At 40.5% G+C, this 12,438-nt stretch overlaps 1 protein-coding gene and 1 long non-coding RNA gene across 9 annotated transcripts in view; one reads left to right on the top strand and one right to left on the bottom strand.

The window, feature by feature from the left end:
- Nucleotides 1-8,882, bottom strand: part of TNRC6C (trinucleotide repeat containing adaptor 6C) — a 115,756-nt gene extending 106,874 nt beyond the window's left edge. For 6 of the 7 annotated variants that reach the window (XM_035104572.2, XM_035104578.2, XM_035104575.2 and 3 more), the window contains exon 1: nucleotides 7,357-8,881. The gene's annotated coding sequence lies outside the window, so the exon portion shown is untranslated. Of the gene's footprint in view, nucleotides 1-7,356 lie in introns of all 7 variants that reach the window. The other variant, XM_035104579.2, reaches the window with a different exon arrangement.
- Nucleotides 8,883-9,190: 308 nt separating this feature from the next.
- Nucleotides 9,191-12,438, top strand: part of LOC118079881 (uncharacterized) — a 47,536-nt gene continuing 44,288 nt past the window's right edge. For both annotated transcript variants that reach the window (XR_009557190.1, XR_009557189.1), the window contains exon 1: nucleotides 9,191-9,272. This is a non-coding gene — a long non-coding RNA (uncharacterized LOC118079881). The remainder of the gene's footprint in view (nucleotides 9,273-12,438) is intronic.

Below are 12,438 nucleotides of genomic sequence, written 5' to 3'. Positions count from 1 at the left end.
GCAGTAGCTGCTCCCAAACTTGCTTTCCTTTCACAAAAACAATTCATGCTAAATATACAGGGAAAACAGAGTACAGTGGTACCTCTGGTTATGAACTTAATTCGTTCCGGAGGTCCGTTCTTAAGCTTGAAACCATTCTTAACCTGAGGTACCACTTTAACTAATGGGGCCTCTCGCTGCTGCCGTGCTACTGCCACACAATTTCTGTTCTCATCCTGAGGTAAAGTTCTTAACCCAAGGTACTACTTTTGGGTTAGCGGAGTCTCTAACCCGAAGTGTTTATAACCCGAGGTGTTTGTAACCTGAGGTACCACTGTACTGTGTTAGACGTTGCATTTCACAGGTATAAATTAGCACTCCTCAAGGTAAACCATGATGAACCAACAGCAATTTATAGCATCCAAAATTATTAAAATGTGTGGGTCCCCTTAAGATGAGCAAGGTTGATAGGGGAGGCATATGTTTCTCCCTTAAGCACTCCTCAATGTATGTGTACATGTGCTGTCTTGTCCCTCCAACTGCACAGGTGGCAGCATATGATTTCCATGTGGCAGATGGAATAGGCAGTGCTGGGGGTCAATAAAACAATCCCCTATTATTATTGGGCTTTTGCTTTCCTTAGGATTCATCTTCAGGGGATTCACAAAGCATATGAAATGCTATTACCCCTAGAACTTCAAAATACATGGCTGTAGGGTGAGGACAAGAGAGAGTCTATGGAGGAGAGGAATTCTTCTTTAAAACAAAAACACCCACCTGCATCCCCCAGAAAGTCTCTTCTTGAGGAGAGCCTTCACAACTGATTTTCAGGGCAGGGTACTAAAGGTTGAGAGGGAGGGGGGGCTGGCAATCTGCTCCCTTCCTCTGTTATTGGGCACCTCCTGATGGATCAAAAGTCCTGAACTTGTGCAAGGGCACCAAGTGAATGCAGCCAATTTTACTTTTACTTTTGTTCCTGAAGAACCCCCTCTACAATTAAAAAAAAAATCAGCTCTGAATATATTAGGAAATACCAACTTAAGGAGTGGGGTGAGAGACAACAGCCATGATCAGACACAAGGGAAGAGAGGTCAGCAGACATGTACCAACAAAAGACTGCTATAGAAATATTGGTATGCCATGTGCATGATTCTCCTTGACTACAATATGTCACAGGAGCAAGGCAGATGGAGAAGAAGGGGTTACTGTCCTGACAGTTAAAGCAAGGTGGCAATTACAACAATATTGTTTTAGGGCTATTCAAACCAATTAAGAATCTCATTCGGAGTGGGGTGTGGGTGTGGAACTAACATTGTTTCTGAGAGCAGTCTTTCTAAAACGATATTTGAGCAATGGTAGCCCAGTCAGTTTTTAAACAAAATTTAATATTAGGTAGTTAAGCTACAACTTTTTAAATAAATATGAAGATTGGAAAAAGGACCCCTTTTTGAAATAGGGAAATGCAATTCTGCAGAGATGAGGCTATTTATTAAGAATACATTCCACCTCTCCAGCACTCTGAAGACAAACTGCAGAGCTGTGTGCAAAGCTAGACAATCTGGGCAGCCAGCCATAAAACATCACTTCTGTAGCACAGATACTGCTTTCACTCTCTTAAGCCCTCCACAGCTGTAAAATATAACAAGAGGGGCTCTGGTAACTAGCCTTTACTGTATCAGACACTATGTTTCATGGGTCAAAGTTTGTGCATGGGTTGCATCTATTCTTAAAATACAAAACCACACCCAAATGAACATTCAGGAGGAATGTTATTGAAGTAAATATATTTAAAAAATAAAAATAAAGCAATCACATGCTGACATGTGGCACAGTTCATAATAGGTTTCCACAGAGAGAGCAAGGGGAAAACAGGCTAGAATTATAGAAGGCTTAACAAGATTAAAGAAATAAGCGACCATTAAAAAAAAATCTCATAAAATACACACTGATTTTTACTTGAGAATGAAGCTGTTTGTGCACTCTATATTTCTGAGTGGAAATGTTTACAATTGATGTTTGCTTTTAACTCACAGTATGGGTCAACATACAGAATATCATGCATGCATGCACAACTTTTAGCTTTCCTCTCCCGCAGCCCTCTGTACCCATCACAATGATCACAAGTTCTCTGGAGCAGCATCCCATGAGCAATGAGAAGATGCCACCAGAATTATTATTTTTTTAATGATCACCTCCTTCTGCATATGCACAACTTCTTTGTACACATAAATGGGAGCTCTCTGGATCTTAGCCAGTACACACATACTTTAAAGCAAGCTCCACAGCCAACAATACAACAGTCCTTCAATTTAGAATGTTTCTGAATAGACTGCAGGATAGGAAGACAGCACGTATGACTAATCTGTTTCCACAACTTGCTATATTTATCCTCTAAATACAAAGAATATGAACAATTGAAAGTCAGTTTTGTAATTAAATTTGTTATTGCCATAACGTATTGCAATTCAGCAAAATATATTGGGTCTTTAAATTCTTTTGACCTGGCTGATGTCTTTATAAAGCTACTGAAAACCTCTACCCATTATCACCAGAAGGTAACAGCTGATACAAAATTGGCTAGACTACATCAACACCGGGCACTTAAGAGGTTTCTTATCATTCATCTCTACTACTAAATGGCCTGATGAACTCCTTCCTGCAGCTTCAAGACCAGGGGGGAAATATTCCAAATATGACATTATCTTGCAATCTGAATTTTAAACGGGTTCTAAAAATAAACAATAAATAAAACATCACAAGCCAAAAGCAGCTTACAAAGTAAAGAATGAGAATCCTAGTCACACAACAAAGCAACAATCTTCTATTGTTCATAATAGATGGAAAAATTTAGCAGATTAATGAATGTGTATTGATGTACACATTTGAAATGATTTTGTCTGAAATATTGTAAGATTTCAAAAAGCAAATAAATTAGCATATATCCCTGTGTGAATAGAAACCGGGTGGGAGCTAAGCTTTAAGTCTGCAGTGTTCTCATAGGGACTTTCTCTAGCAATTCTTTCCATCTGAAAGCCTTCCTTTGCTGAAGTAGAAGTCTGCCCCACCCCTGACCTCCTCCTCCAGCTTGTTTTGGAAAGGAGCCAGATGACAGCATTGGGAAAAGTGCATATTTATCTCAACAAGACCAGCTGCATAGAACAACTAAATGTAATTTAAAAGTATTATCCATTCTCGCACACACGGCAGCTTTATTTCTATGCCATTAAGATTCTGAGTGCCAAAAAATTATCATGTTGATGTTTTAGTAGGTATATCTCTAAGGGCTACATTTTTAGATTTATAAGTGTTCCAAAACTGGCAATCACTATGGCAACCATTTTGCTTATAAATAAAACTGAATTCCCTACACATGGAAATCTGTTTGCATTTTAAAATAGAAGTACAGAGAAACAGACTCAAAAATGTTTATTCTTTCCTAGATTGACTATTTTCACATACAAAAGGTTTTGTAATGCTATCAAACACAAGTTTGAGATACTATTTATTCTGATGATGGAGTGTTACACCTTGCTAAAATGTCTGACTAAAAAATGACAACAAAATCGCACACAACCTCTGTTGCTGGGCATATGATTCTTCTACAGTGATCATGTGATGTTCCAATTTATGATATAATGAATATCAAAAGAATTTAAAATTTAAAATACTACAAAATGTTAAAATGTTTAATTACTATCCTAATATTGTGGCTGCCCAAAAGGGCTAATAACAATCACCAAAAGCATACATCTATTCCAACTTCAGGAATAAATCAAGAATCACAAAAGTAATTATAAAACCCAATTCTTTCTTAGCAACAGGGCAAAATGCTATTGCTAGGTGAAAGTGATTAAAGGACCTCTTCAAAACAATACATGGGGTCTAGCCTTCAGGTGGTTAGTCTGGAAATTATTTTCAAAATGAAGATCCCTTTTGTAGAATATATGTTGAAGGAGTCTAATATGAGGGTCAACACCAGGAACTACTAGCTAGTGATCTCATTAGACAAGTGTCTAATATGTTGGTCAACATATGATAAGTATATGGCCCATTTCTTTGTCTTTCATCTCTCCCACTGTATAGTAGCTTTCACTACCTATTCCAGAAGAATGTGATATGCATTTCCCAAAGACATGACAAACAGTCCAATCAGAAAAAGGATACACCACAGCTTCAGACTGATTGCTTAGGACATCTGCCCTTGATGAGCTAACACCCACAGAGCTGAAGAACAAACTAATACTGGCATACTATTTAGAAATACATGAGGTATTGAAGATTCAACAGTTAATCACACTGTGTAAGGACACAAAAATAAATCCCATGTGGATTAATATCGTGCTTTTCATCTGTAATCCTATACTCACTTCCCTTGTAGTAATCAATGTGACTGAAGTATAAAAGTAAACATGCATAAGACTGCACTATTAAAGTGTTTTATGGCCTGCTTGTTGACATAAGAAGAGCCCTGCTATATAAGACCAAAGGCCTATATAATCCAGCATTCCATTTCCTAAACAGCCAACCAGATACTGTACCTATGAGAAGCACACAAGCAGGACATGAGGAAGATAGCCCTCTCCCACTGTTTCCCAACAATTAGTATTCAGGGGCAATCTGCCTCTAATCCTAGAGGTAGCATATAGCCATCATGACTAGCAGCCATTGATAGCCTTACCCTTTATAAATTAATCTACGGTAGTTCCCTTTTAAAGCCATCTAAGTCGGCCATCAGCAGATCTTGTGGAAGCAAATTATATAGCTTTAACTATGCACTGTCTGAAAAAGTGCTACCTTTTGTCTATCCTCAATTTCCCACCATTCAACTTTATAGGATGACCCCCATACTTATAGTATGAGGAAGATACTTCTCAATCCAGTTTCTCCGCACCAGCCTCCAGATAATTTTGCTTGCTACCCTTTTTCCAGCTCTACAACATCCTTTTGAGAAGCAGCAACCAACAGAATGCCGAATGTCGTCACACCATATATTGTAAAGGCATGATCCCTTTCATGCAATCCGCTTTTTTCACAGCTGCCGCATACTGTACTAGGTTAAGGTTTTTCATTGCATTATTCACCATGAACTCAAGGTTCCATTCCTGTCATCTGCACATTTTCTCTTTCAGAATGTATGGATAGTGGAAAATATGTTGGGTTTTCCCACCTATGCACTGAAAGGGCTATCTTTATGAGTCCTAGTGCTCACTAAGCCCATTTCATTTTTTGATCAGTGCAATAGTCAGTTTTGCAATGGAAGCATCTCTGACAAGGAGTTCACAGAATGCATCATAATTGCTTTGGTTACAGCATTAGTAGGAATCTCTCTTTCATAATGAACTTTATTTACTAATCCATGCATGTCCCAGGTGACAAAAGTAGAAAGCATCATAACTTGCTACTACTAATGCTCTAGGACATCAAACATCATCAGGGAAGTAAAATTTGCATTTAAAATCTATAACCAACTAACAAAAGTGGTTTTTTTTTAAAAAAAAAAGGCAATAGAAAAGACACAAATTGTTTTTAAAAAAACAAAAACAAAAAACAAGAGTCTTTTCTACCAAAAGGTATCTGTGGAAGATATTCAGAAAACTGAAAGTTACCAAATGCTTGCACAGAAAATTGATAATATCAGATAACAGGAAAATAACTGTATGAATAAAACATGCCTGTAGCTGTGAAGAGAATATTAAATATTTCTGATACACTGTTTGGTATCAGAGTTCACAGTTAGGTATCAGTAGCCAGAAAGGGTAGAAGGAAGAGGGTGTCAGATGATGACTGGAAATTCCAATAACCAGCTATGGGGGAGAGATTAAATCATAAACTTTACCCCTTAAAAAAACTGTTCAACTATCTGGATTACGAGGAAAATTAAATAATTACTAAATGTGTATCTTGACAGCCACACAAACATATAAAAACAAGCCAGAAGTGAGTCTCACTACGTAGAAATCGTAATGATATATTATGGGCTCTTAAAAACATATCTATAGTTTATTGCAGCTGTCTTCTTTATGTGTTCTTATGTCTGTATTGCTAAGCATTTATCTGCTGCATCTCAACAATTTACCCATAAAATTTGATGCATCCAATAAGGTTCACTAAAATAAGTGACAATTACTTGTTTTTATATATTCCAATTCAGCCAGGATTTTGGTTTCTCTCTCACCCACATTTCAATACCTCTAAGAATGAGTTGATATTATAAACATGTGTCAAAATTACAATGAAAATTTTGGATGGTCACCAATGTTAATCCTATTCAGAGTAGAATCATTGAAATTAATGAACACCACTACCTTATTTACAGAGTACTGTAGGTCTTCCCTGACTTAGAAAACAAAACAATGGGTTGTACCTATTACATACAGAGTTTAAATGGAGAAAAACTCTCCAACAGAGGACATTAACCTAAAATTAAAGACTGATATTTATAAAGCGACTAACTAAAATATCTACCAAGGCATTCTGTATCAAGTGAACCATAGATAACATTTTCTATATTTTGAAAACATAGCAACCTTCTGTGCATGGACTATTGCACTTCCAAGTTTAGCCTTTGAAGCAAATGAAGCAGAGGGTTTTCCAAATACTTTTAATAAAATTTGCACAGGTAGAATTTTGTACACACTGAAATCCTACTTAGACCCCGATACTTTGGTAACTGATGGTTTGCTCCATTAATCATTGCTACCATAAAAGGAAAAACTGGTGACACAAAAATATGCTAAAATATTTTACTCGAGCAAATAACTTAATAATATAGACACAAAAGAAGCCTACATTCTAAAGAAACACTGAAAAAAAGATCCAGTCATCTTTTTATACTCGACTGTAGGCAATCAAGGATGAAGTTCAAGTTTTCTCCAGTTGGTTACATTCAATCAGCTTTTCCATTCTAGCTACACTTAAACCAAGACAAATTGCCAAGGCTAATTATCACTATTTTCCAAACATTGCATCACATGGTAATGTGAGATGCTATCAACAGCATGCACACACTAATATAATTTAAGATTAATTCTGTTCCATAATTTATTGTCTTTTCCATATTTTCTCATGTGCATGATGTGGTGTGGGATTTTTTTGCAGGGACAAGGAACTACATTCAAAATATGCCTAATACAGTACTGAAGTTTTTAAAGCTGGCATCCAAGTCTAGTTTAGTCTTTGAATATAATAATAGTTTATTATTAGAAAGCACTTCATAGATTTATTATTTTACTGACTACAGCACAATTTTTATTTTTATTTTTTTAAAAACACTACAGAAAACTGCTCTGTTCTGTACTTATGGCATGCACTGAAGTCTTTTACATTTTTAACTTTTCCTGCCTCCCTATTAAGAGAAGGGAATGGCCCTCCTCTTACCTTTGCTTCGTTTCCTTCTGGGGCTCTTTGGCAGCTTTCGACTCAGTCTCCTTGAAAAAGAACAAGTGAATATTTTGTCTGGCGTCTGGGAGTTTCACTAGCGTGCTCCTTTCTTTCTTTAATGCTTTTTCTTACAAAAAGTACCCGTATTTTTTCACGTTGAATACGAAAAAAATCTCACACGGCCAAGAAAGTCAGTTGTTGGGTTTTTTTTTTAATATTTATGCCCGTTCCAATAAAAAAACCACCAAAAATAACCTGCCACAAAGGAGGAGGGAGGGGGTTGGGGAAACCAGACAAGAAATCAACAGTATCCAAGTAGAAGAGCTAAAAGCTCCAGTTTGATTCCAGCCCAGAGAAGTGCAGCAGATGCAGGTCCTTTTTTTAAAAGATCTTTTTTATTTCCAGTGAAGCAGAACTAGCAGTTATGAGTCCCCAGCTAGAGTTTTGCACACGGAATTTTGTTCTAAAATTAAATGTACGTGGTTGCAGCAAAAATGAACAGTTGGGATGTGCGAGAGTGAAAAATGTTATGCTTTCTAATTGATCAGAACACAGCTTTTAAAAATATGTGTTTGGGAGGTTCTCAGTTTATATGGATGAGCATCTGAAGATTTTGTTTTCAAAAGTGCAAATTAAAATGGAGAAAATTGTACCCATCCAGAAGTGTATAGGGGAATAGCTTAGGAAAAACAAAAAGGAGCCACGGGGGATCCAGAAGAGTCTCACATCCAAAGAAGAAGTACCCAGTTCGGTCTCTCTAAAAAGGGAGGAGAGACGTGGAACATAAGCAGGAAAAGGATCTAGCAGTCTCTTTCAGGCAGATCCAAGGGGGAGAGCAATCCAGGCAGTGTCTCAGAAGGCAAGGATCCACAGATGCCAGGGAAATCCACCAGCTGTGCCTTTCATATGTGGATCCAAGGAAGGGAGGTCCAGCAGTCTCTCTGATAGACAGGGATCCTAAAAGGATCCAGGAGATAAGCTTCTTGGTGACGAGGGGGTCCACCAGTCTCTCTCATGAGGATCCACCCAGCTATGCCAAACATAGGTGGATCCAGAAAAGAAGGCGAAATCCAGTCTCTTTCTTTCTCACAGGGTCAGGATCCACGGATCCCAGGGCGATCCAGCCGTTGAGTTTCTCATAAGGAGGTCCGTCAGGCTTTCTCCCAGTGGGATCCACCCAATCAGTAGCAGGATCCAGCAGGCTGGCTCGCTCGCTCTCCTTCCCCTCCACAGGGACTCAAGAGAGAGAGAGGTTCTCGGGGGGGGGGGGAGATACGGGGGATTTGTGGAGGCAGCAGGAGCGGCTCCTCGGACCGAGCTTTCGCTCGGAGGGGAAGGGGGTTGGGCCGCTGGCGGGACAGGCGATGCCGCCGAGCTCAGTGATGCTGCCGGGCCGGCCCCCCGCTCCTCCTCGCAGCAGTAGCAGCAGCCGCCTGCACCACCACCGCCGCCGCCTCTATCCTCCGCTTCAGGAGCAGAGCTGCTGCCACCGCAGCCATTTTGTTACTAACTGACAAGAGCCCCGCCAGGCAGGCAGCGCGAGACCACAACGGAGCGCGAGGGGGGAGGAGGGGGCAGGGAGACGCGAGAATTACTCCCTCCTCCCCTCCCCAACCTCAAACAGGAAGTCTCGTCCGCCGCTCAAGTCACGTGGTGGTTGGGGAACAGCAGGCATAAAAGAAAGCTCTGAGACATGCAAATGAGGCGGGGAGGAGAGCCAATGGCGTGACGGCAGGAGTCCCGCAGCTCCGCCTTTCCCTCGCTCTCATCTCGCCCGCCTGAGAGCCGGAGCTGATGCGCGGCACACACACACACACACACACACCGCCTGCCTGCCTTTCTCCTCCGTCCATCTTGTGTGTTACCTAATCTGCACGGAGGGAGCTATCAGATACGGTCCGTCCGCGTTGCAGGTGAAAAAGGGGAAAAAAAGCACAGGCTCGGAATGAAAATGATGGGGAATTTTGCCGTGGTAATTTTGCACGGGAAAACATAGCACTGGGGTTTCTATCTATCTACCTATATGCATAATACTCGGCTAGCCTGCGCTTGAATTGCATCTGCTTCAGTATATTGCTGTTGTTATTTTTAGCTCTGCAGAAACCTGGCGCTGCTGTTTTGAAAGATTTTGGGGGGGGGCGGGGAGTACAAGTCGGCTCCTCTGAATGAAAACGAATGAATTTGCTTAGTTTTTACACAAAATCCCGCCCCCTCCCGAGCATCAAATTAAAGCTTACATTGGTGTGTACAGACTGCCCTGCAAAAGTCAGACATCTGGGCAATGCCACAGGACATATGTCGCCTGTGTTTTTCTATGGAATTCCAACAGATCCTATCTGTACCCACCAACTGCATCATCATCTTCATAAAAAAGGACGTTAAAGCATCCCTCACAAATGTACATATTTTTAAATTGCCACACAAGAGATCACATCTGTGCCCATGAACTGCAGCATAACATGGCATGTGCACTTGACAGCTTTGCTGTGTGCAAAAACAGATCAATAATATTGCACTATGGCAGCAGTAATGTTCATGGTGCAGACTGTGAACATGGAGAGGTTCTGATTTGGTGATAGATTTGGCAGGAACCTGAATAAAAAAATCAAGCAGATTCATAGGAAACTGCCTTCGATCCATATTTTTGTACTATGGTGGCACTGTGAAGGCTTCTGTGCCATGGCAGCACCACAAAACAATGGCCATAGAGACAGATGTGATCTGTGATATGGCGGATTGGGGGGGGGGGCTGTGTTAAAAAACAATACCCATGCAAATTCAAAACCCAGAGCTATTGATGCAAAACAAACCAGCCCACAGTACACTTAGCTGAAGTTTCCAGACATGCAGACAAGCTTTTGTGAAGTCAAAATAAAATATATGGGGCGGGGGAGATAATGACAGCATGCTCCCCAACATTCTGTTATCCTGCCTGACAGCCAACCAATTGCTTTGGCTGTTTTTTCATAGTCTGTTTACAAGAGTTCCTATCCCTTACAGTTTAGTGGCTAGTTAAATGTCCCGTCGCACCCCAATAGAAAGATCAGGGTCACAACCTGACACCAGACAAATCTAATTTCAAATCCTACTGTTGCTGAGAAAGGAAACTAACTCCCATCTGAGATCCCCAGAGGGCTGCAAGAACAGCTAGTAAAACAAAAACAAACTGAGCTTGCCAATGCAGGATGTGCCAGTGCCAGACAGGCTGTGCATGTGTGTGTGCGCACATCCCCACACACCAATACATCACTCTGAATTGCTTGGCATGTTTAGTAACAGTTGTAAGGAAGGGAGGGAAATGCACCTGCAATGGAATGCACCCTATGCTATGGATTCTGTATGAGCCCGGCAAGCATGTAAGGAGAATTCTGTTGGAAATTTATTAGATCCAGTGTGTAAATCTAGCCTTGTGGAAGTGCATCAGATCATGCTGTGTCTCCCTGTTGAATGCATGGATTTCTCAAGTTTCATCCATAGGTTCAAACTCCTAGCTGCTTTTGCATCAAGAACCTAAACTTGTTAAGTGGGATGCAAATTACTGCCAGAAACCCTAGATCATGCCCTTTTGCTTCATATTAATGAATAAGCAACAAACTCTCAATGACATAAATTTGGTTCCCTTCCTCACTTAACCCCTAAGTATGAAAAAACAATCTTTTAAACACACAAGCGGTACACATAAAAATGGACATGATGGTGACTACAAAGTTGCAAGGGCAAAAAAGAAAAATCTGCATTATTGAGTGTCCAGCTTTAAACAATAAAATCAGTATAAAATGGGCTAAAACAGTTGCTTGTTGCCTGCATCACTCCACTCCCAGGCTTCGGTTGGGCTTCATTTCTCAAAAACATTCTAAGATCTCACAGAAAGCTGCCAACAATGCAGCATCTGTGAAGGACCAAGTTGACTGAAAAGGATCTCGCAAAGGATTGACATGGGAGGCTGAGAGCTCCTAAAAGTAAAGTTGGTATATCAGTCAATTAGCCAGGCAAGTTGTCAGTTTGATCATAGTCAAATTTTAAGTCATGTGGATGTTGGTGATAAGAGGTAGGGCCTTCTCAGTGGCAGCACCTCATCTGTGGAAAATATGGCTAGCCTCCACACTGTTAAGTTTTAGGTTGCAGCCAATGACACATCTATTCACTCAAGTTTCAGGTACAAATATAGATTATGGTCTTACTGCTGATACCATGCTTCATGTCTTGCCTGTTATTTAGTTGTGTTGTTATAATACTTAGATGGTTTTCATTATTATTGCTCTATTGTATTTTATCATTTTGGGCACCATTCTGTACTCTGTGAGAGGAAGAGCAGTGTATAAATAGAAATGTGGCTGCTTCACTTTTTCTTTGCATCACAGGAATATCTGATAGCAGTGACAGTCCCTCCTACTTCCTCAACACCCAGCCACATATCATTTAGGAGTACACACCCTTTGCCCTGCAACTTTTTCCAGGGAGCTTCCAGCCCTACCTTCCCAATTAAAGTGCACGACCAAACTTATCCTTCTGGCCAGGCTTTATAACTGAAAGCATTTGTGAATAGAAAACATGGGGTTCAGGAGGAGGAAGCAGACAGCAAATTGCACAAGCAGTTCCCAGTGTAGCAGTGATCATGATTGTCTCCATGTGATCTAGCACTGGAGCAGTGATGTCATATAGAAGATTTGCAGAATTATAACTCTTTGCTACTGTCATAAGAAACAAACACATTGAACTGACTTGCTTACTACTGTGGCAATATTTACTCACCAGCCAATTGCTCAGGTTTGTTTGTTTTACTGGTCCTAAGAGCATACAAAGAGCCTTGCTGAATTAGATCAAAGGCCCATCTTGTCCAGCATCCTGTTCCCTCAGTAGCCAATCAGATGCCTACGAGAAGCCCACAAGCAAACACCAACTCTACGTCAAAGTAGTGAAGCTAACAGATAGAGGCCAGATGTAGGACGGAGGGAGTGGATTGAAAAACAGGAGCATGATAGAAGGCAGAACCTGAAAGGTAGAAAGGAGGGCTGTGAGAACATTGTGACAGGTCCAAAAAGGAGTTGCTAAGCAAAGGAACTTGGGATGCTCTTAGAT

The sequence above is a fragment of the Zootoca vivipara genome, chromosome 2 (genome assembly GCF_963506605.1).
Source record: "Zootoca vivipara chromosome 2, rZooViv1.1, whole genome shotgun sequence".
Classification (NCBI taxonomy): Eukaryota; Metazoa; Chordata; class Lepidosauria; order Squamata; family Lacertidae; genus Zootoca; species Zootoca vivipara.
The sequence above is the reverse complement of the archived record's forward strand: the minus strand, read 5'-3'. Positions and strand labels throughout refer to the sequence as shown.